General features: G+C 35.9%; 1 protein-coding gene across 1 annotated transcript in view; it reads left to right on the top strand.

Moving 5' to 3' along the window:
• LOC121850145 (early endosome antigen 1-like) overlaps positions 1–25,422 on the top strand; it is a 116,150-nt gene that overhangs the window by 75,386 nt on the left and 15,342 nt on the right. The window lies entirely within an intron of this gene.

Genomic DNA, 25,422 nt, shown 5'->3' on the forward strand with positions numbered 1-25,422 from the left:
AAAGGGAATTTTGTCTTTGAATGGAAGCAGGCTGGGGTTGAATAAACGTGATAATGCGCTATACCAAATGCAAAGAGTATAATATATATATACAGTATATTGTATTGATGATTGTTATTTGAATATTTCAATAAATTCCTGGAAATTCCTGTTTTCCACCTACAATTTATGCTCAGTTAGTGTTTGTTTTCTTTGGATCTCTGTAACTAATCACAGGGTTCAAACCAAACACTTTTCTAATGACTCGTACACAACAACAACAAAATTATATTTGTATAGCGCCTTTCACGTTGGGAGGACGTCTCTAGGTGCTCGAGTTATACAGGTAACGTAATTTTAAGTGTTTTGGGGTTTTTTGACACATCACTTATTAGAACTTTTGAATTAAAATACTATTAGTTTAAAATACCTATTTTGCATTAAAATAATGCATAAATGTAAAATAGAGTAAACTCTTGGTGTCTCAACTGTGCCTTAACTTGTTACCACTACTTAAGTCAAAGATGTGCATGAGATATTTAGCACTTTTAATGATGGTTCAGCGAGTACTGTTGCTTGAATGGTGGCGTATTAAACTATTTTAGCTTTTGAATTTTAGTTACACAGGTTAGGATTTTTATTTGAAACCATTAATTTCTTTCCCACTATCTGTCTACAGCAATCAATTTTTAAGGTATCCATTTAATATTCCTAAAAATACACTAATGAGAGACTGGTGTTCTGAACAGCTAACATTACTAATATAATCACATGACTATCATAATTCATTCAGTCACCACAAAGTAAATAGATTGCAGTTAATTATTAGAGCCTTGAATGAGCTTTGGATTGATTTATGAACTGAGCAGATACATTCCGCAACACATTTTTCTTAATTTGTTTTTAATGAGTCTTTCAATTAATTTTCCTGGAAACATCTTAATGATGTTCACCACGGGTGTTGATGAGAATTTGTGCGGTTGTGACATTAGGCATATTTTCACGGAAGATGATCCGCATTCAGGTTTTCAGGAACTGGATTCTATAAAAGTTAAGTTGACGACCTATTACTAATGACTTTGTACCATGTTTGCAATGGTAATACACATTTGATTGTTGATAATAGAAAATGCTGGCCATTTAAGGCAACATTTAATTCAGTGTAGGCCAGTAGTTTTTATGCTGTTACCAAAAAGTAGTATCCTTCATTCTGGGAAGATTGTTACACCAGTAAAGAATGCTGTGCAAGAAATTCAGTAATGATGTGGAACCTTTAATGGCAGGGGCGTAGTTTTTTTCTTGTAGTTGGTTTAATGTTAGTTTTATTATCTTCTTATTGATGCCATTAGATGACACATAGACAGGCAAGATTAGAGTCCATAGTGGCTCTTTGTCCTTAACTGAAGTGAAGTTAATAACATCTCACTGTCTGTGACAGAAGATTAGAGTTGATAGTGTGATGTCAGTATTGGTGCACTAGAAGATACTATCGTCTGGTCTGACTAGAATCAGATGTTCCTCTCTAAAGCTTGATTTATGTGTAACTCCAAGATCATTTTTATAGCTGGAAATTTGCTATAAATTCTGATTAATTGATATCACTGGTAAATTGTACTCATGTGGTTTTGCAATCTAGTTTTTTTTGTTTAGTGAATCCAACCTTTAGATGTGTCCAAAATTATAGCAATGACTTGTGCAAAATGGTAATATTCTGGTGCAGTACAGTATTTCATGAGTGTGAAGCAAAACCTTAATCTTCTGGACCACTATGAATCCAAGTTCATACTGTGTACTTTACTTTGAATTGACATAAAATGGAGCTGATTTGATGACAAGAGTTCAGTATAAATCTGGTTTCAGACATGTGATCGTGAAGCAATTGAGTTGGTCCCAACCTTCTGAATCCTCTTGTGGAGGTGGTTTGCCAGAAAATCGATTTGCATCACTAGTATGAAAGCGAGCAGTGCAAATCAATTTGCTGCCCACTCTAAAATAGTTTCTGAAAAGAACTTTTAACCGGCAGTTCTTAATATTATTAAAGACCTCGTCATGCAACCATCTCTTTAATAATATGAAATAAATGTCCTGTATTGGCGTCAAGAGTGTAGAAATCTCCTCAGCCTGGTGTGGTTTGGGAGTAAGAAATATAAATCCTGTTTTCCACTCCTAATCACTTTACTGCATTATAAATAGGGCACTTGGTGTATGTACACCAACATCTAGGATAAGATATGGTGGATAGAGAAAAGGGACTTTACCCTGCATCTAGCCAGTACTGTATATCACCAAAATAGTACTGACACTGAGTGAAATATGTGAAAAACAATCCATGGATGCATTCAGTACAAAACTTTGAACAAACAAGAAAAATTACAATAAATCTGCACAAACCTTCAGAACAGAATTCAATTCATGGATATCTATCTGTCTGTCTAAGTGGCTTAAGACTACATTTTTTCATATATATCAGACCAAATGGTTAGACTACATTTTCACTGGAAAACACCCAGAGGAGTGAAATAGCAGACTTTCAAATGTGCAATGTTCTCCATTGGGCTTTGGAACAATGGCGTTAAAGACTTTCAACTCTGAATTTTCAATTTTCAGGAATGGTTTGAGTTTAAGTCTAAATACCTATTCAGAGCTCCTTTTAAAAGCCTGTAACTTCCAAAAGATATATTTTCGTGGGTATGAATAGAACCCCTGATGTAATACAAAATCCCATTCTGGAAAAAAGCCAGGGTTGTTCTGGGGGTCAAATAATTTAACAGATCCACTCTATAAGAAATGAGAGGGTCTGTCTGAAAGCCCAAAAGCAATTTAAATGTAAAATCATTCAATTAAAGAGTAAACATGAAATCACGAGATCTGAAACTTAGAAACAGTCTTAAATAATGCTTCAGGAGGTTTCAATACTGATTGCTAAAAAGAAAAAAAAAGGTTTTTTGCACTATTCTAAACCAAAAAAATTTGAGTCTTGTGATAAACTGGCCAAACGTCTTCCAACAACAACATCAACATTACATTTGTATAGCACCTTTCATGTCGGGAGGATGTCCCAAGGCGCTGGACAGTGTACAGCATTTCAGACCCAACCTGGGGTTGGGGGGGTAAAGGAGGGGAGGGGAAGGAGGTGGCCGATGGCATGGTCGAAGAGGATGGTCTTGAGGCAGGACTTGAAGGAGGCCAAGAAGGGAGCGAGTCGGAGTGATTGGGGGATGGAATTCCAGAGGTTGGGGGCAGAATGGCTGAAGGCTCTCCTGCCAATGGTGGGATGGGTGAGGCGGGGGATTTGGAGCAGGCCAGAGCCGGCTGAACAGAGGGAATGGGCAGGTTGGTAGGGGGTTATGAGGTCGCAGAGGTAGTAGGGTGGGGCGAGGCCATGGAGGGCTTTGTATGTGAGGACCAGGATCTTGAACTGGATCCTCTGAAGGATAGGGAGCCAATGGAGTCGGGCGAGAGTGGGGGAGATGGGGTCACGGAGTTTGGTGCGGGAGAGACGGGCTACAGAGTTCTGGATTATCTGCAGTCTGTGGAGGGAGGAGTTGGGAAGGCCGACAAGCAGGGCGTTTGCATAGTCGAGCCTGGAGTTGATGAAGGCATGAACAAGAAATATAACACCATTTTTGGAATCCCAAAGAGGCTAATTTATAAAAAAAACATTCCCAAACTAGCACATAAGTACTCTTAAGAAATCAAAAAACTCAGCTTTTTTAAATCTAGGAAGATTTTTGTCAGAATATTAACTTAAAAGTTAAATTACTATTTTGCAAAAATCAAAACCTCTTACCAATCCAATATTAGTTTTTTTGTGGTCAGCTGGATGCCTTAATACATGTGGTAACCCATCACCATGCTTGAAGAGTATCCAAACCAAACTGAGAGTTCCATGCATCCCACCTACACATGGAATTTCCTGTGTGGAAATGGAAAGAATTTTTACAGCTCAATACAAATACAAGCTTTTGATCCTATTATCTGATGTGAAGGTAGCATTTGACCATGCAAAGTGGAAGAAGTTCTTCATTACTGTCTCGGGAAAATGGTCTTTGGTCTTTCTCCACTTAGGTTCTTTGCAACTAATCCCACATTAGCCTCAAATTAAGTCTGAACACGTTCTCCCAGAAGCATGTGATTAGGATCCCTCTGTTGTACTTACTCCAGCGCCTTGGGAAGTCCTCCTCACATGAAAGGTGCTATATAAGTGCAAGTTGTTATTGTGGTTGTTGTTATAGTAGATAATAATAATAATAATAATAATAATAATCCTTGTATTTGATATATGTTAAAGATCCATTTGATCAGAGAAGGGAGTTTTTGCTGGTGTCCTTACTAACAATACACTAGATAAAGAATTCATTTCACGGCAAATTGACGGCTGCAGTTGCCAATGTATATACAGTCTCTACACTTTACAGAAAATTCTGTGAAGCACTTTGAGATGTTTTAGCAGTTTGTATATTTCTTTATTCTGACAAAGTAATCAACATCGTCAGTTATGGTTAGTAGTGTGTCCACCCTTTGTATTTTCCACTGAGTCTAAATATTTCTTAGTTTGGAAATTTACGATCAACATTTTTCAAGCGTTTTTAATTGAAAGTCAGCATTACAACATTACAGTCAATGAAAGTATGAAAACAAAGGAGATTATCATGGTATAGATGCAACATAATAGGAACTTAGCAAAACTGGAAGCTGGCAGTGCAAATGAGTGAATACGTCTATGGTACTGGATGGGTTAATCCACTCGACTGGCACCGGCCTCCTGCTCGTCACTCGCACACTCCGCCCCACCATCGGCGAGTGCTATATAAATGCAAGTTGTTGTTGTTGTTGTTAATGGTTTTTGAGCTTGCGGTGTGATGTAGTCTGGAAAATTATGTTTCTTTGATTTGTTTTCTACCAGTACAGATTCCTTGCGAATCCATTTTTCAGAAATTGTTTTGGTGCCGAGATGGGAGGGAATGAGGGGAATTAATATACCATTTATTCATGAGCTCACTATAGACACGTCTATAGGTATACATTCTTTATTTATTACTGACTGCAATAAATAAATGTTACAATTCTATGAAATTGTATTGGTCCCATTTTATTTTAATTAAAAATGTGAACTGAAAAAGTGACAATCTTAATTAATTTGAGTCAATGGCCTAAGATTTTTCCCCAGTGTTTTTACAATATTTTTAGGATAATTACAGTAGAAGGTTTAACAAATGAAAAATCATAATTGTTTTGGGAATTCTGGGATTAAGCTAGTCTAACAAAAGCGTTTAATTAGTGTAAGCACAGCTTTAATTAAAGTTTGTTTTGGTTGAGGTCAGTTTGTTTCCTATGATGTTACAATCAATGTCAGGATGAAATGTGCAAAAGAAGGGCATTTTTACCAGCCACCAAATCCCAAGATAAAATTATTATGACTATAGTCATGACTATTTATGGGACATTGCTCTGCCTAATTTGGGTGTTGTATTCCCCTACATATACATAGTCACTTCACTTAACACAAAACTCCATGAAGTGTTTCAATATAATTGGCACCATATGAAACTCAAGCCCTGAGTAAACACTTCAAATTACACCACTTTTATACTAGTATGTTTCCTGTAAAAGAGTATAACAAATTCTTAATTCAGGACAAAAAAGAAAAAGTATTAAAGATAATGGGTAACGTGAACGGACAACAACAAAAGGATTATAATTCATTCTATGTCAAACATCATTTAGTTCAAATAGTCAGAATTTTCTGAACAAAAGAATCCACAGAGTATAAAAAAAATGGGTTAAGTAAGACATCACAATAAGAATTCCGTAACCTATTAACTACACCAATCCTTAGCCTGTAACTGCAGAATAGAAAAATGCACTGAAATGTCAAACATAAAGGTTGCAGTTAACTTAGTTGTTTAATTAGCTATAGCAATAATTACAAACAGTGGTTCACAAGTTCAAACTTAATATAAATAGAAATGACCTACTTGCTATGTCAAGAAGAACCAGAGGAAAACGCATGAAAATAAAGAACGCCCAACTGAGGACTCCCAGAAATAATTTTATAAAAGTTTGTTTCAAAGTTTTTTTTGTATGAACAAGTTCTTGTCATTTTGAGTGGTGGGATACAGGCTCAATTTCTCACTCTGTTTCCTGATCTTGAATATATCGCTGTGAAGACCATAATGTTAAATATTAAAAAACAAAATCAAATATTTGATTTCATTTTAAAGTGAGAAAGTGAAAACTCCACAAGCTAGTCCAACAATAGTGTTCTAATTAGTGTAAGCAACTTAAGTGTGGGTACATTTGCAAGAGAAGGGCATTTAATCCTCTTCTAAAGCCGAGTCAGCCAAATGTTGTCATCCATACAGGGTTTGGTAAGTGTATTGAAAAACTTAATAAAAAAAAGTTTTATAGATTGTTGCAAAGCTAATTAATTATGAGCTAGTGAAAAACGGAATTCTTTCACCAATAAATCAATATTTGTAAAACTGTTATTGAATACAAGAACCACACTAACAAACAAATTGGTGAACCATACAAGTAAGTTTTGTTTGGATGTTAAGTGCTGATGTGAAACTGGTCATTTGCTTGTTGAATTCAACTGAAGGGATTAAATCAACAATAAAGGTCAAAATAACTTCCTTTGTTCATAAACACACTTCCTGTTTCATGACACACAATCAGCATGAATTGTACAAACAGTTTTACACTCAAGAGTTCTACAGGTGAAATGATACATTTATATCATTTTTTTCATAATATTTTTGGAGAAAATAAATAATGCGATTATTGAGAACGGGACAAAAAGTAATATAATAATTGGCTCATTTCAAATTTTTAAAGGAGGAAAATCAATTTTCCATATTACGTAGTGTTTATGAGAGTCTGTCTTTTTGGGTTGCAAAACTATGGCTTTGCACTATTTGCAGCTCAGGTAAAGTTTTGATTGGCTACAGACCTATTTATGTGCTGGGTTGGCAAGGTCTACTCTTGACAGATGTTTGGCATTCTTTACAAACCATACATCTTGCATTTTCATTAGTTTTTATTCCAAAATAAAGCAACTAAGACCACAAAGTGTACACATTTTTTGATGTGGAAAGTTTTAATATTGGTTGTATAATTTACTTTAGTATTAGGTAACAAAGGAAATGGTATTTTAACCTTGGAAATTGATTAAAAGGCTGTGTGAACAAGTCTATAGTGGCCTTAAGGAATATACAAGAGTATTTTGGCAGCTGTGCACAACACGGATATTGAGGAAAGGTCTCTGAGTCTGGCAGCTACCTGTTTGACAGTGTTCATTGCCGAAATGAGTGTGCAATGGACAGCACAGGCAATTTTTTAAAGCTACTTTATGGATTTGATGGACTATTATGTTTTTAATATATTTGCTTTAAAATTTTCACTCAAATATCTCACCATTCATAAATATTGTGGCAGATAAGATTGAAGCAGCACCATAGTTGCTGATGTCAAGCGTAAAATGAAATATATAACAAGGAAAGGAAATATAGCAGAAAAGCATAGCATTCATTCGAATTGCATTTTATAAAGGAAACATTTTTGAAACTTTATGATTCAGCATATACGGCAGTTCTTCGAAATCTTAAATTCGAGTTCTATGCGTCATTTTTTTAAAAAAGCAGTCAAAGGTTTGGGTAAAATGGCCTGATTATTGAAAATGCTGTAGATTCAATAAACAATTATTGAATCTACTGATTATATTGATTTTAATTTAGTGAAAAACACAATGTATGACAACCTGTGGTTTCATTTGGCTTCTCACTTTTTCAAAAAAAGCTTCTAGGAAAATTGCTTTGCAGTGCACATTGTTTTATGAAATAGCACAAAGTTGGCTCAGTATAAACCTTAACCAATAATGGTGAAACTGAAATAGCCATTCTTATTTGAATACCCTTAAATTGCACTGTCTGCAGTATGTAAACCACTGGGAGGGGATGGGGGTGACGATAATCATGGCCGATTCTCTTCTTTCTGTGTTCATATATTCTTTAAAAAGATTATCCAATTAATAACAGGTTGAAATAGGCATAATGGAAATGGGACAAGAAAACGGCTAGAATATTTATTGGAGCCACCCACGTGGCTTAAAATGGCCATAAGAGCAAATGTACGCACAGTTCAGTCACCAAAATAATTCTATAGATTCTGCAAACTGTATAGGGGAGGCAAAAAGAAAATGCTTTTTATTTGGAAAATTAAGCTCCAACTAGCCTCAACTAATTCAAATGTGTCGTCACCAAGCAGAATGAGTTGGATGAATGCAATGTTTATCAAAACCATGCCACTAATTCTCCTGAGTTGAACTTTGTAACTTGATCTATTTATAAATGTTAACATGATATACGTTAGTACAGCTAATGTGTGCCAAAACTTAAACACCTGTTGGATAAAGAGCAGCAGTAATACTGGAAATTACTAGTGAAACAAACAATATCCCCAAGGTAGAAGCGCTGGGATGCTACAGCTTTGTTAAGCTAATAATTACTGGTGAATTGAGATGCTTAATTTTTAGCTTCTTGGCACTTCATCTCATTAAATTAACTTGTGGCGCCACCACAAATGTTTCAGACGATCTGCAAATTGCAAATATATTATTATCTTTGGCAGGGAAGTATCAACTCTTAACTTGTGTATGAATATCTCTAAAGGAACCTTACTGTATACTTGGGCACATACAAGAGCTTCATAGCCAGCAATCCGATCTGCTGACAATCTGTCTTCTCATTATCAAGATGTTTTTTGAATGTCTGCTGAGTCCAATTCATCAGTTGCATTTATATTCATTGTGTTACCCAGCGTTCTTCACTGTGGCTACCAAGTCTTCGAGACGTCTCAAAGCGCTTCATAGAGTATACTATAAAGTGAATTGACTATGTATTTTGTGGGCGAAATGGGGCAGCTATTTACCTTCAGCAGTGTCCCACATACAATTGTGGATTAAAGTGACCGTACTATTATTATTATTATTATTTTTGAAGCGATCCGCCAATCGACTAACAACCCGGATTCCTACATACTGCTAGGTAAATAGAGGTGGGTGTGTAGAAAAAGCAAACTTGCCTGATGTTTTTCCCCGCCCAGGAATCAAACCCATTTCAAAACAATATTTAAAAAAAAGTTTTTTGGGTTATTTGCACAGGAGTCACAAATGACTAAAAAGTGTTTTATATAATGATTACAACTTACCCGTCTAAGTTTTCCTGAAATTACCAATTATTCTTGCCACGTTACTGTCAAAGATTACTCATAATTTCTAGATTAAACAGCTGACTTTTTTGAGAAGGTGTTCTTGTGATGGATGAAATGAGAATGGAACATGATAATGCTGTCTGTTGTCCCCGCCTTGCCCGCCCCACCATTGGTGGAAGCGCCTTCAGCTTGCTGCCCCCAACCTCTGGAACTCCATCCCGAATCCGTCTGCCTCACCCCCTCTCTAGCCTCCTTCAAGTCCTTCCTCTTTGACCGTGCCTTCAGCCACACTCCCCTTACTCTCCAACCCTCTCGATTCCAACACCCAAATCCCATACCAGCAAGGTGTATATATATACCCTTTGTCCCAAATCCTGTAGGACTATCAAATTCCAATGTCAGAAATTGACCTCTACAATTGTAGAAGAAATAAGTTGAGATGGAAATTTGCTATATGGTATGTATTAAAAAATGATAATAGAAAACTATAAGTAAATTTAGGAGTATAATCCAATCTTCCAGATTGACATCATCAGAAGCGTTTCATTGCATTACTGCCTTGTAATTCACTTACAGGTATCCATTCTCCTCTGTTTTTTCACTCCAGTGAAATAAGAATGCCATGCAGCAAAAATATAATGTGCAGATCTAGAATGCACATCTTGTGACCAATCAAGAGTTTTTATCTTAAAGGCAGCAACAAAATTAACACTTTACCTTTTCATACCAACACTGTTAAAGAGTAAGATTAGAATGGGATTTAAAGCTCAATAGTATTCCATAATGAAATGCAGTAATAAAGTCTGTAGCAGATACCACTTGCATGTCTCATTACTGGATCTCTAAATGCCTTCAGCACAAGTTTATGTTATAAATAAATGTTATTTATGTTATAAATAAAAAGATATGGAGCTCCTGCCACATAGGCTAAATGTATAACTGTTATTGCAACATTTTTCCCTTGTTACTATCTGTAGCTGCTTGGAACTTATTTAAAATAAGCTTCTTGGCTTGTGTGTGTGTCTGCTGGAGACTTTAATTGTCGAAACATCAAATCACATTTTGTTTTGTACTAAGTTGTTCTATTAAAAAGATGAAAATTGATGTGCATCTAGTGCAGGCCAATGATCACTTCAGCTGGACTTTGTTTAATTTAGATGTTGAGCAACAAACAATCAACATCTTCAGTATTCGCAAATTACTTGTGCATTTTCATCAAGAGTGAAGAATAAACACGTTCTTTAAAAGGCATCTGTTGTACTTTAGGATACTAGAACATGCACCAGCTATAAATTCTTGATCATTTGTAATTGAAGATTTCAGTCATTTGTTGAATAATTTATGAATTACGTGCATATATTTACAATGTTATATATATATATAACAATATATGTATAACTGTTACGTGCATGAGCTTCTTTGTCAGCATAATTCACCATACCTACAGAATATTATATTAGAATTACATTTGAGAGACAATAATATCTTCCAGCTATTTAGGTTAACAGACAGTGTTTTGTGAGTTTTTAATAATACGTTATGTTCTAGGACATGTGACTATAGCAGTCTGCTTTTCTCATGATCGCCATAGCAACAGCCATTTCTTTGAAGTATGTTTTATCCTAGATTTGCTTCAATAATTCAGTATTAAATTTTTTGAAAAATGTATCTGAATTGGATACAGCCCAGTTTTGAGAGATTTAATGCATTTTTGAATAAATGGAATCCAAATTTGTTACCACTGTGGATGTTTCTTGTCTGGCATAGAATTGTGTTTAAAAATCATGTTTCATCAGTATCCTTTTTCATATTACTGACTCAGCCTTTGGAGAAGATCCAGCTTCATACAGCCCAAATCAGGCTTCAGTTGACAAGATTGTGAATCATTGCCAGTCATTTATTTTTATTTGTTGAAATGAGGATAGTGAAATCCACAGTTTGCACAAATTAATATGAACTCGATTGATATCTTTAGAGTGTCTGTGTTCCTTGCTTCCTTAGGGACATCCTCCTGACGTGAAAGGCACTCTATAAATGCAATTTGTTGTTGTTGATGCAGGAATTGAGCTTGCATTTTATTTGTTTTACTTAATAAAACATAGGATCAAACTAGAAATCTTAGTACTGATGCTTAAAAGCTGTTTTGAGCATTATGTGCTGCAATTTTTGGTCTATGTACTTGTACCAACTGTTTCCTTACCCAGGGGTAGTTTCATTTCTGTAAAATTCATGAGAAAGTTGCTTGTGAAGAGAACTGAACTTAAATCCAAATCAAGAAAGAGCTAAAGATGATGAGAGCGAGATCATTTGTAGACCTAGGCGGGAGCTGAATTGCCTTCCCTATTCTTAATGTATCAAGAGTTCCATGCCTTTTTTTAAAAAAAAGCAAAATGTTTAACTTTTCCCGTTTGATGGTTTCACTCCACCACACAAAGGTTAATCTTCTGATTCATTATTAGCCAGCGCTATTGTGACATTCGATGTTAGGTAGTTCAAGGTAAATCCAGATTAGTACTTTAGGATATACAGTCAATTCACTTTACACTATATTCTATGAGGCGCTTTGAGACATCTCAAAGCTGTGATGAAGCGCTATATCAAATGCAAGGCTCGTTTTTATTGGGTTGTATCATGACAGTAGACCAAGAAGACATGGGTTTAAAGTTGTAAAGGGCAATTTTAGGAAGTTTTTTTTTACATAGAGGGTAATCAATTCATTGGAACATGTTAGTTGGAAAGGGGTAGAGGCCAGGACGCTACTAATTTTAGAAAAAGCAGCTTAGTTCAGTAATTGGGGTGGGGGGGTGTATTCTGAAGGGATGAGATCGGATGGGCTGAAGGGGTTACTTCACCCACACCAATCTTGTGACCTTATAAAGTGATCCTGATAGTTCAGTAGGCAAAATGAACCCTCATAGTTCAGTGGGTAAAATCATTGAGTGAAGAGATACTGGCCCTTACTGACCTGTAAGGTCCTAATTTTGAACTTGATATCCAGTCATCTCCTGTTCCATGTGTACATGTATGGATGCTGATAAAGGATAGGGTTGACTTCATCTGTAATGACTTCCCATGATCAAATATTCCACCAGTACTCACTCTGTAGACAAGTAGATCAAGAAAGGACAATTGTTTCAGATCCGAGAGGGCCGTTGTCTATATGAAGTGCTTTTCAGCCTGAGTTGTGTTTTTCACCTGGAGGCATGGGGAGGGGGAACAAACAGAGCAAACCAGAAAAATGCCTTACACAATTTTCTCTTGCCGAGGACGAGTCAATTCCTGACTTTGTGTTTTGTAAAATAAAATGCTGTAGCCAAAGGCAATGCTCTGCATTGACAGTTTACAAAAAAAAGTCTGGTGCTTGTTCGAAGGCTACACAGCTATTAATTGCATTTTTTTTATTATGACCAGGGAATTGGGTAAATGACACAGAGGGAGACGTAAATGAGAATGTTCAGTGGTTGTACGAGAAAAAGTTCAAAGAGTGAAAAATACTCTATTTCATCTTCATCTATTTTCTGTGGCTTTGTGGTCAAAGTCTTGAATCATAATTGGAGTTTAATCCTGAAGAGAAAACTTGAGATTTTAATTAATGTTTGGTTACTGTTTGCGTTAGACTTGGAATACAAATTGCAGTCTGTTATTCTGTTCTGTATTGCTTTTGAACTTTCAGCCTAAAGCAATGATCTGTTCGCTTTTCGTGTAATCATTTTGCATCAGTCACCTTACATGTAGATTATGTATGTAAGTCATGAATGTATTATAAAGCTGGAGGCAATTCCAAGTTGGCTTTGGATCCAGTAAATGTACAAGTACATAGACATACTTGAAAAGAGTCAAAAAGTTGCATGTACATTTATTTCTTATTTATGAGTTGTACAATTCTACTTTGAGACTATACTTAAGAGCAGTTGTAGCCAACCTTTTTGGGTTGGTCAACTAAATAAGTTCACACTGGTGCAACAAGAAGTGGCCCATCGAACAGCCACAACTGTTCAGGCAATTCCGCGCCAAATCAATACTTTGTTTCCAGTAGCCACCGAGCCGCAATACCCATGGCACGGCCATAATGAAGAGAAATTCAATAAAGAAAAATGTAGTTGGTGGCCGACCGAATAGGTTGACCACTACTGTTTAAGAGGAAGGATCAAAAGGTAGAGTTAACAAAAGTGTAATTAATCAAATTAAAATAGTTGGAAATGAAAAAAGTAAGGAATTGGCACACTCCTGCTTTAGTCACATTTCAGTTCTGAAGATCAGACAGACTTACTGGCAGTGTGGTCAGGCAGAACCATTTGTCTTAACATGGAACCATTCATCATCAACTACTGGCTTGCTAACCAATTTTGAGGCCAATTTTGTGGTTTTTCTCCATGGGGATTTTTAATTAACAAATAGAAGTCTGTAACAAGCAACTGAAATTACAATATTTAAAAAAAAATCAATAATTAAATACTGCCAAATTAGGATACCATATGGTATTGTAAAATTGGCTCCATTATTCCCATCCATAGTATTTGATTAGAAATATTAACACATTGCAAAACTATAATTGTTTTAAATTCCTTGCCTTTGATATAGCATTATTATCCTTTAACATAATAGACAAGGTCATGTAAAAATCTAACCTTGCTCTAACCATTATAAAAGTTCTTTGATAGTTTGGTAATTTGGGAGCTGGACATAAAGAGCCCCATTTTAATTGCCGACTTTCTAAATTTTCATTCTATGAAAAGCTGAAAAGAACTTTTGGAGAGCATCGGAGAGCAGTATACTTCTAAAAGAAAATGCTGTTAGTAGATAGCAGAAAAGTAGGTGAGAGCTAAAAATGGCATCCAGCACAGCACATCCATTTGATTGCATGATATTTTGAAGCACGAGAGCACTCCAAATGTCCAATCGCTAACTAGGGAATATTACATCCTTCCCAATACACAGGAACACCACTGGATTATTAAAACAACAACTGATTAATATTAGTTCCAGGCTTTTAGATTACATTATCTGTTCGTGTTTAATGGAAGACTCATAAATGTGACTTTTGTGCGTTTTTTCCGCTGGAGTGTTATGATGAATATGCTGTTTGATTCAATATAAGTGGCATGCTGCAGGTGCATCAGTTACGTTTTGTTGTGAACTTTTTTATATATTATATAATATCTTTAAAGCGCTGATTCGATTATAATGTGGTTTGGGTGCAGACTCCATTCACTGCGCATTCCTACGCACCAGACAGCTTTTGTACTATAATAGCTGACCTCCAGGTCATTAGGTCACCGTTAATGTCACTTCCTACCTTGTACATACACTCCCTGTTATTTGGTAAGTTCTCTCATTTTTGCCAAGGCAGCATTGGTGGATTTTACAATTGGCTCTAATGTTCATGGGCTGGGAGGTGCAAAAGTGTCCACCAGGGATCTTGTTTCTGATTGTCATACCCAGTGATCTCCTGCTCAGAAGTGCGTATTTAAGCAGATCAACACAGCTGGTCTTGATCACTTCAGTGGCACAGTGCATTAAATGAACGTGGGTGTCAGAATGGTAAATATTTTCTATGCATGTGCCTTTACGCAAAAAATTCTACATTTAATTGGATCCTTGTGCGATCCAATGATCTACCAAAAATTGAAATGTTTAGTAAAGGAAAATGATCTATGAATATTGTGGTGGTTTTATTCAGCTTGGTGACTCTTTAGGTTCTGAAGGTACTTCCATCAGCAATGTCTTCTATTGAAGACAATAGCGCAAATTCCATTACAAGAGCGCAAAAATTGCTACAGTTCGTAAACCAGGATTACTCCTCCATAAGAATATCAATGCATGTAATAATGTCATCCTGCCTAGGGCTAGACTTTTTTTTTTCACGTCTCATGTTTTGGTGTTAATAGAAAAGTGAAATATATTTTTCATGATCTATGTTTTACCAAAACAGCCTGTGGTAAAACCAAAAATGTGAAGTGAATTGTAAAGTCACCCAATGAGGTTAATAAAACGTACTGGTTGAAGAAGAATGTTTTGGGTCCTGAAAACAGTGTTTTAATATCCTCTGCACGATTCTAATTGATGATCTAAATATTCTCATAATGAACAATTAATTAAACTGAAGTGCTTTAAGTTCAATAAAATTTAACTTTGTTGCATTTAAAGTCCAATCAGTGCTTTATTCTGTTCTTCACCATCAGACTTGCGGTTCTAGAGATCAATATCAACACATTTTAGACTACTCCATTACTCTACTGCTCTCAATGTTTATTCATCTTGCATAGATTTTGAAGAAATAATTTCAGTTCAGCATACAGTACAACCAAACTAATTTACTGTTTAACAGATTGATTTACATCTGCACAAGCAAAGCTCATTTATTCAAGAACAACAGACGCCACATTAAAGATTCATAACCGTATCTTTATATTGCATTAACTTTTGATAATTTCTATTAAGGAAATGACATGAATGTAATAAAGAAAAAGCCGAACTTGAAAACAAAATCTTTAAAAGTAATGGGTATCCACTAATACGTTGACTTACTCTAGTGCATGGTTTTGCTGTGCCAAACTGCAATAAAAGCTATGTGTGCATTACTTAAAAATATTTTATGAAGTGCTACCTTTTCGAATGGTATGTAAAAAGACTACAATATCATTCACTTCATGGCCGTTTGTAGAAAATTTCTATGTGCAAATTGGCTGCGAATTTGCATGCAAATGCACAGTCATTACACTTTACAGAAAAATCCTGTGAAGCGTGAGAGCTTTAAGCTGTTTTGACGACGTAATGTTTGTGTGCCTGTAACAGATCTGCTAAAGCTTCTGTGGCTGTTCTCCTACATAAAAATGTGTGTTTATTGAATAGTTGCAATTCTGTGTAAATTGAAGGATCATAGCAGGAAAGCTTGCATCTTTAATCAATAATGGTATAAAATCGTAACATGTACAGGTGAAAGGTAACTCCAAACATGCCATGGATCCTGATAGTGGGAATCTGTAAAAAGACAATGTTTTTATTTACATTGTAGAGACTTCAAATGTTGAGGTTCACAGTCAATCATTTTGGCCTAAGGCCACTGATTTGTTCGTATTTGCTACAACACATTTAGGAGTCTGGGAGTATTTTGGTATTGATCCAATGCTAAAAATCTACTTCTCTGTCTAAACTCTATCGATTACCTCCTTGGAGAAGTGTATAAAGGATTGAATGAATTGAAATTTCATTTCCGACAAGTTGTTCCTGTTATTTTTACTCTTTGGATGAAAAAACATAAATGTGTGACTGAACTTGATTTGGTCAATAGATCTGCTGAGAAATTTAATATAAAATTTAACAATGGAAAATAATGTTTTATTTTCTGTGGATGGAGTTGTACATACATCGTGTATTCATACACAATTTGCAGGATCAGGGAAAAGGTTTTATTGAATGTAAAATAAAGAACATCTTTGTTTTAGATTTCTTTAAATATATAATCAATGACAAATTAACTTGAACGATTTTAAATATCCAATGTAGAATTAAACATGCTAAAGACAAGTATATTAATATTAAATGGACGTACTAACAAAAGAAAAAAATAAAGTAAATATCATAACCCATATTTACCAATAGGAAATCACGTGGGAAGAAAGAATAATGACTCAGACAAACAGCTCACTTAAACTTGGATTATATGTTGCACAGTTATGTTGATTCATGAAAAGATACACTACAAATATTAAGGATGGACTGGATCCAAGTCCATGTAAAATTATACAGTTTTTGACTTCCTCTCTCTATTCCCGAACCATCCCTGCCTCACAAATACCATCATCATGTCTCCTCTGCTCACAAGGAGTCAATGTAGATCTATAATCATCTTCAAGAATCTCACAATTCTCGCATTGTGTATACTCGGAGATTGTCAACAAGGATGACTTTACAACCTCACAAATGGCCAGTTTGGACAGGATGGTGCTAGAGACAAAGTATGATGGAAGGAATTGCTTTTTTAACAGGACCAATAAGTGGGTTTTCCTTCAAAGCAATTGCGTTTAAAAATGGTCAGTAAATCCTGGGCCTGGATTGACAAGTTTTGAGTACCATGTGGTGATCTACAATCCTACTGCAAGCTGTTCCTTTCATGTAGCCACTATAAATGCAATGATATACTTAAAGTAACCCCATAGAGAGTATTCAAATTATTGTTAAACGTGGAACACAAGTGCGACTGTATAAAAATGAGGCATGTTCTTAGATTATAGCGTTGCCTTGGGTTTTATGATCTCAGTTGGCTGCTGGAGGGGCTTTGTTTGGTAATTGGTCTTCCTTCCCATTGCAGCCGACATTGCATATATAATATGATAACTGTTAATGTTTCCTGCAATTTCCTTTCCAGTTTAGGACCTGACAAGAAAATTTGTGGCTTGTCATATTCCCCAATAATAGCATTTGCTAGTAAAACTTTCAAAATGACAATTGCACACAATTTATGATGTACTGCTACAAAAAACAATAAGCAGTGAGGTTTTTTTAAGAAAATTGCATTTGCTGTAACAATTAATTATTTTACAGAGTGAAATATTGTCACTATGAATACCGCGTTTTATTTTGATGATTGCCCAATAGTTAACTTGTCATTAGCCAAGCAGTAAAATGCTTTCTTTCCTCATTTGTCAAATTGCTAACTCAGGTGAACCAGGAAGCAATGCAGAGGTCAGTCAATGTCTGTTTGCTCAGGATGGTGATGTCTGAATAATTATATCCTGTAGAATTTAACCTAACTGCTAAATCTTATTTATTAAAAAAAACTCAAATTCTGTTTTGTAAACATATAACGCTGTATTGTAAAGGACAGCGTGTCGGTTTGATTTTGAGATTGGAATGTGACTGCTACAGTATGTCTTACATAGACTGTACAGTGCAGCAACAAGCCATTCGACCCAACTACTCTGGACCAGTGTTTATACTCCACACGAGTCTCCACTCAATCCTTACTCCCTCCCATACCCTTATGGAGTCCTGTAGCTCAGTGGTTAGAGCACTCGCTTTGCAAGCGAGAGACCTGAGTTCAATTCCAGGCAGAGGGCGAAACCTTGGGCAAGTTTCCTTACTCCACACAGAGCCTAATAATAATCCCTCCAAAACCAAAAACAATAATAAATTGGTCATTTTCAATCTACGACTGTTTGTGGGACACTGCTGTGCGCAATTGGCTGCCGCGTTCGCCCACAAATATACAGTCAATTCACTTTACAGTGTGTTCTGTGAAGCTCTTTGGGACGTCCTCCCGACGTGAAAAGCGCTATATCAAATGCAAGGATTATTATTATTATTTATTATTAAGGCAAGTGGAACATTCTTATTGCACTTGCACTCTGCACAGAAAACTAGCTAGTCAATGGCAACTTCTCTTGATCATTTTTGGTGGTCGCTTTTACCAACAGCACATGACTTTCAAGCTTAAACTATAAGGTGTCCAAAGCACTGAAAGAACTCGATGTGGAATGGTTACTCCCTGGACAGTTTTAAAAATCATTCTAAATTGCATGGTGATTTGAGATTGTGGGGTAAAAAGATGATGTCTTCCACTTAATTCAGTGTAGCCCAAAATCTTTCTTCATTTCTAAAGTTTCAACATGGAATCAAGAAATGAAAATGTTTATAGAGGTCATCTGGTTACCTCAGGTTATTTAGATTTATATATTAAATCCTAAAATTATGAGCCACATCAAAGTTGCATTTTATATAATTGGAATTGTATAATTTCTTGTTGAAATCCTACACTGATAGAAATGAGCAATTAGTAGAACATTTTGTAGAAATCGTTACCATTTTGTTTGGTAATATTTTATCTAACTACATTACTAAGTAAGTGAAAAGAGGCCATGACAAAAAGAGCAGATAAAATGAGTTTTAGGTTTTAATTGAATTATTAACTTGACATTGATCACGTACAACTTCCATGGTGCTTGAATCTACTTTACATAATTTCATCTGCAGCATTAGAGTGATAGAATTATGCCTAAATATTAAATCTTTATAGCGTTGCTGCATTTGTAAAAACTGACATCTCATAATATAAATTTTTCAGAACATTAATAACAGTTTAGTTTCTTGTCAGATGTTTTCACTTTGATTGAAGGATTTATATTGCATTTTATTGAAATCATTCTTATTAAGAATGAATTTGTAATCTATCACACAAATCATTTGAATGTAGCCCAGTACATTTTTAGTGAAAATTGATAGAAAGGTGACCCTCTTTTCCAGAAGAACACAATAAAAGCAGGCAACATTTACATAATGTGAAATGTAGATGTACAAGATAACAATTTGTTACAAAATGTGAGTTCCACATCATTGCGTAGTCACAACAAGATGAGCTTCATCTTTTATAGATTGATTTTGTTTTTCTTTGTATTAGTTCTTTTGTTCAATTTATTGTGCTAATTTTAAATTGTTATAAGAAAGAATATTAGACTGGATGTGTCTGAAAGAGAAATGCACAAATTTTAATGAAAATAAGTGAAAACAATATTTCCATTTAAAAAGAATAATAAAATAATAAAAAGAATAATTGCATTTGATATAGCACATTTCATGTTGGGAGTAGGTCTCAAAGTGCTCACAGGATTTTATAAACCGTGGTTTAAAGTCTCATCTGAAGGGTCACATCTCCAGCAATGCAAGTTACCCCCAGCACTACTTTGGAGTTTCAGCCTAGACTATACAAGTTTAAAATCCCTTCAGACTCAGAGATAAGAGCGCTACCAACTGAGACAGTCTCAAACACGTTTGTGTTTTCTATTTATCATACCAGATTATGCATTTACCAAAAGCCTAGGCAGTTGATAGAGAGATAGGGGGTTTATTGTGTCAACCCCAGGGATTTTAGGACAGGATGAATTCTCTTTGTTGGCATTAGCATTTAATTAATAACTCCTGGGAGATGAAATAACGGAAAGAGTCAAGAAGGAAAACTACACTTGTGTGGGGCATCTCACGAGATCACAAGCTGGTTGTAAAGAAACATTGACAGGAGCATGGGGACAGGTTTAGAGGTATACGTTGTTTAAGCTTGTTTCTCTTATTATATAATAATAATAATAATCCTTGCATTTGATATAGCGCTTTTCACGTCGGGAGGACGTCCCAAAGCGCTTCACAGAACACACTGTAAAGTGAATTGACTGTATATTTGTGGGCGAACGCGGCAGCTAATTGCGCACAGCAATGTCCCACAAACAGTCGTAGATTGAAAATGACCAATTTATTATTGTTTTGGGTTTTGGAGGGATTATTATTAGGCTCTGTGTGGAGTAAGGAAACTTGCCCAAGGTTTGGCCCTGACCTGCCGGGAATTGAACTCAAGTCTCTCTCACTTGCAAAGCGAGTGCTCTAACCACTGAGCTACAGGACTCCATGTTTCTTGTTTCTCACATTCTGCCACATGGATCTCAACCATGCTGTGGTGAGGAGGCATTAAGCATGTCTTAATTACTCATGTAATAATGAATTAGGGTGAGTCATCTCAAGCTGCTCTTATGCACCTCCTGGTGGCAATTTCAAAGTAATGTTGGCACAGATCTGGGACCTGGTCACCCATCAGCTCCCTTGGCCAGAAATGACTAGAAAGACTAAATAAAAAAAATAGATAATATCTTATTTTATGTTAAATATATTAAATAATTTCAGTCTATTTGAAATTAAATAGCGTAAAGGTGTGGATCAAGGCATAACATTCTCTGCAGTAAGATGACCCTATGTTAAACTTTAAGTTGTGAAAAATTCTTAAATTCAACCCTAATTTGGAAGCCTTTTTAAGTACTGCAGAAACAGGCTTCCAACTTAAGATTATATTTTAGAATTTTGCATGGTCTTAAATTTTAAGAGAAAATGATCTTGGAGGTTAGGACTTGGTGGAATTCTGAGCCTCACACTTTTCATTGAGTTATGTGTTGCTACGGAACGGAAGATGCCGAGAAGCAGTCACTTGAATAAAAAAAACACAGGGGGCGAGTCTTAGAGGGAGAATTCCTTTTTGAATGATGCAGAATGGGTGATAACTAAGATATGTGATTGAGCGTAACTACTCCTGCACTTTACCAGTAGGAGGTTCTTGCTGGGACAATGTGAATCTTCCTAATGAAAATATTACCTATCAAGAATAAATCATTGTTTTTTTTAGACAATGTGTGGTGTAACAATCAGTCTGTTGATATCTAGGAATTTTGTCTTCTCAGAACCATATTCTAATATTGTTCTGTTACTCTGATTCCTGACCCCAATAAACATCGCCACTGCATTGGTATCTACTTTGTATTCTTTGTTCACTATTTTATATTGTTATTGATGGAATATGATTCTTTGATGTCTGAGACTAGGGAATACACGGAGAACGTGGAGACTGTGGGAAGCCTTTCTCTAGCTTGAATTCTTTGAAGGAAGAGCAGCAAGTTTTATATATTTTTTAACCTTTAGGGAGTCCATGGAGTAATATGACTTGCATATGAGCCTGCAAATTCAGATGCAATAAATAGAATTGAGCAATATTGCACTGTCGTTTGACAGAAATTGTGATTTGGTATTCAGAAATACAGCTCTTACAGAAATTACAGATATTAAAATGTGAATCAGTGCCTCAATTTTCCTGTAGGTTTATGACTATTAGGTTATTCTGTTTGATTGCTGAGTAGATCTACAGAGGATTGACAGTTCGCTGGCAAGCTTTCACTGCAAATCATACAAGAAAAATCTAGTCTCATTGGACAATCTTCTGCCTGCATTAAAAATGCGGTATTTGACCTATCTCAGACTGATTGCTTTGCTTTCTTTATTTTAAAGGAACATTAACCCTTTGTGCACTTTCACACATAGCATTTAAATTGACAATATTTTTTAAAGTTTCTCTGTTTTTATATCTGATATCAACTTACATATGACAACGATCATCCACCAACCAAGAATGGTGTAATACATGATATCATTATGTTATTTCTTCAATTGTTGATAAAAGGCAAAATGCCAACTGGAATATATAATTTTTGGCAGAAGAATTTTCTCCTCCCTCCATTCTTTTCCAGTTATTTTGTCATCTTTACTCAATCCTCCTTGTAATCCAGCATTCTGTAATTGACAGTATTAGCAAGGAACCTCTCCTCAGATCTTTCTCACTCTTGAATTTGTCAGAGAAGTAGTAGAACCCTAGAATTCTAAAGCACAGAATAAGACCACTCAGCCTATTAAGTCTTGGCTAACTTTCTGAAAGAGCTATCGTCCCACCACTCTCCTGCCTTTTTCCCATTGTTGGGATATACCGATCCCGAGGATCCGAAATAATGACTCAACAATCCTTAATAAAGGTATAATGGTTTATTATTCACAAACGGTTTATGAGTATATAGCAAAAGAGGTAAATAGTCATACTACCAGTTCTATGTAGTCGGTAGGCTAATTTCAATCTTTCATGTCGGGTTCTCAGGCTCAAGCTTTTGCAATACTCACGTTCTCTTTTTGTCTCTCTCTCTGTTTCCACACCTCTCTTAGTCTCTTTCTCCCTGCTTCCACCCCTCTCTGTTCGGTGGCACCCCAATTATACTAAATTCCCCTCTAACCTTTGCTCCGGCCAGAGAAGATTATGGTCTCCAGAATTTTATTCTTCCTTTGTCCTGTCTAACCTGATCAACGAGGTTCTCATCTTTTTGGGCATCTGGAATTGAGACAGGCTTAACTGTATCTCAGTACTGTCCTTGAGAGTGTAACCAGTCTACAAGAAAAAGCTTTCAGACACATATTCCATGGTCCTGGTGCCAGGCTCAGGGTCTTCCCCTTATCTCCAGATGGCCGTACCTCATATGTCCGGACTAAAGGTTGTGCCTGCTTCTCACAGTGCCTGAAACCAACAGCCACGGTATTCTTTTAACATTTTAAACCACTGTCTTATAATTGCTATAAGGTGTTATAATTTCTACATATTCTACTCAATCTAACACCATGTAATTGTATATTTTTCGTTTTTCAAATTTCCTTTTAAAAGATTCAGTTTTATGGATTCTACTTCAATCACAGTTTTTGGCAGAGCATTCCATGCTCTAACCTCTCCCAAGTTTTATTAAAAAAACAAGTTACCCCATCCANTTTTTCCCTGAAGCTTTCCTTCATAGCAAGTTTCAACAGCCGAGCTGAAACTAGGAGCTAAAATGTGGGAGCACTTAAGCATTGCTTTGTATTAATGCACCATCACTGTTCACCACCAGGTTCCTCTTTCTTTTCTCACTAAAGTGGAAATGACTGACCATTACACAGTGGACATGGTCAATATTTGAATGGGAAAATTGCATGAAATCAGGAAGTGAAAACTATGAACAAGTAAACTTATCTATTCCTGCTCCCCTCCCCACCCCTTGGAAAGATTGTGTCTGGATGTGTCATCTTCTCTGGCGTTAATGACTTTCTTGATTGCTTTGATGTCTGCTACAAAATGTTTGTTGCCTTTGCACACGTCCGCATTGTTGGATGAAAACCTTTCAGAAGTAAAAAGAAAAATATTTGATGATAAATCGAGCACTTCAATTAGTGTGCCTAGATCTAAATATAAGCACACTTCTGTTTATCCAAACCACTCAAGAGTGTAGATAAATGGAAATAAGCAATCAACACGTTAAATTGACAAGAAGGGGATATAAGTGAAAAGAGCACACGTCAAATAAACTGTTTGTTATGGTACTGTGAAAAGTCAATGTTGTCTGGAATGTTGGAGCGTATTTCACTTGTCACAAAACTAAATTACAACAGCCTCTATCTAGCACAAGTTGTTCTTTTAATTGATTTGCAACAAAGACAGAATTTTCCATCGTTCTGCACAATCATGAATTTTGAGACAAACTGATCGTACAGGTTAAGACTGGATGGAATTTTGAGTCTAGTGTGAGGCAGCAATGAATTAGAAAAACAGAATAGTAGGCATAGTTAACCTCCACTAATTTGGAACACGGGAGTGGCTTAAACCTTAGAGCCAGAGAAAAGCAACATGGGTGAACCCCAGTATTATTGAGATAAACTATGAAAAATGAAAAGAGATGTCTCAAAAGGGTCTTCCTGGAGGTATTTAAGATGCTAAATGGGATAGCGAAAGAAAATCTAGACATGCGAAGGGCAGTAAGTGGATGAGAATACAGGTTCAGGATGTGAAGAATAATTTAAGGAGCAATACCAGGAAGGATTTCTTTACGCGCAGGGTAGAACAAGTTACCGAGAAGGCTGGAAGACATCACAGTAAGAACCAGTTGGATGCTATACGTATTAGGAAAAAGGTAGAGTGGGTATTCTGGAAGATCAAATGGGCCAAAGGGCCTTCTTCAGCCAAACGTTTTTGGTGATTGTCAATCTTTGATGCATAAAACATTTTCCGCAAGCACAACAAGCTCAGACCATGAAATCTATCTATGATGTTGCAAAGGATTAAAGCTGATTGCAATGTTTGAACTGCAGGTGAACAGAATCAAATGACAAATAGTATAATACTGTGTAACTGCAGTTCGACTATCTATATGCCCTCATTCACCTATCTGTATGTTATTCAGTATATGTTATTGAACAATGGATATCTGGGGGGGAATTGTAACAACACAATCAGGAGTTCACATGATGACATAAAACCACAAGAACAAAGTTCAAGTAATTTATTATCATAGTTCAGATTCTGTTATTGCTTTCAATTCCATCAGTGTCTGTTGTTTTACTTCATGTACACAATGTCATTTTCATATATTGCAATTGACTTCAAACGCATTTACTTAGTCCTGTCAGCACACTGCTTTCAATACTCCCTTGTGTGTACATTCACATCAGTCAAAAATATAAAACCCCTTTGTTCAATAGCAAGAAAAAGATTACATCATATAACTGGTAGACATGTTTTGCAAGTTTTAATGTGCTGTGTATTAATTAGGTTACAGTCTACTTATACAAGTCTTAGAATGATAATTTACCTTAATATACTTCCACGCCTTAACCACTCTGCACATTGTATTCCAGAGTGACTTTAGTAGCAGCCAACAATGTCCATAGAACATCAAAATAATGATTATTTTTCTTGTCCTTTCAATGTCTGTTTTGCAATGGACTCTACAATTCATTGCTCAGAGGGAATATTAACCAGTTATTGCATTTTATTTACTTGGGGTCACATTACAAAAAGCAAAGGCGCATAATCTAGCACACATGTTGATTAGTAATGGTTTGATGTTTTAAAGCTGA

The sequence above is a fragment of the Callorhinchus milii genome, unplaced genomic scaffold (assembly GCF_018977255.1).
Source record: "Callorhinchus milii isolate IMCB2004 unplaced genomic scaffold, IMCB_Cmil_1.0 Scaffold14, whole genome shotgun sequence".
Lineage (NCBI taxonomy): Eukaryota > Metazoa > Chordata > Chondrichthyes > Chimaeriformes > Callorhinchidae > Callorhinchus > Callorhinchus milii.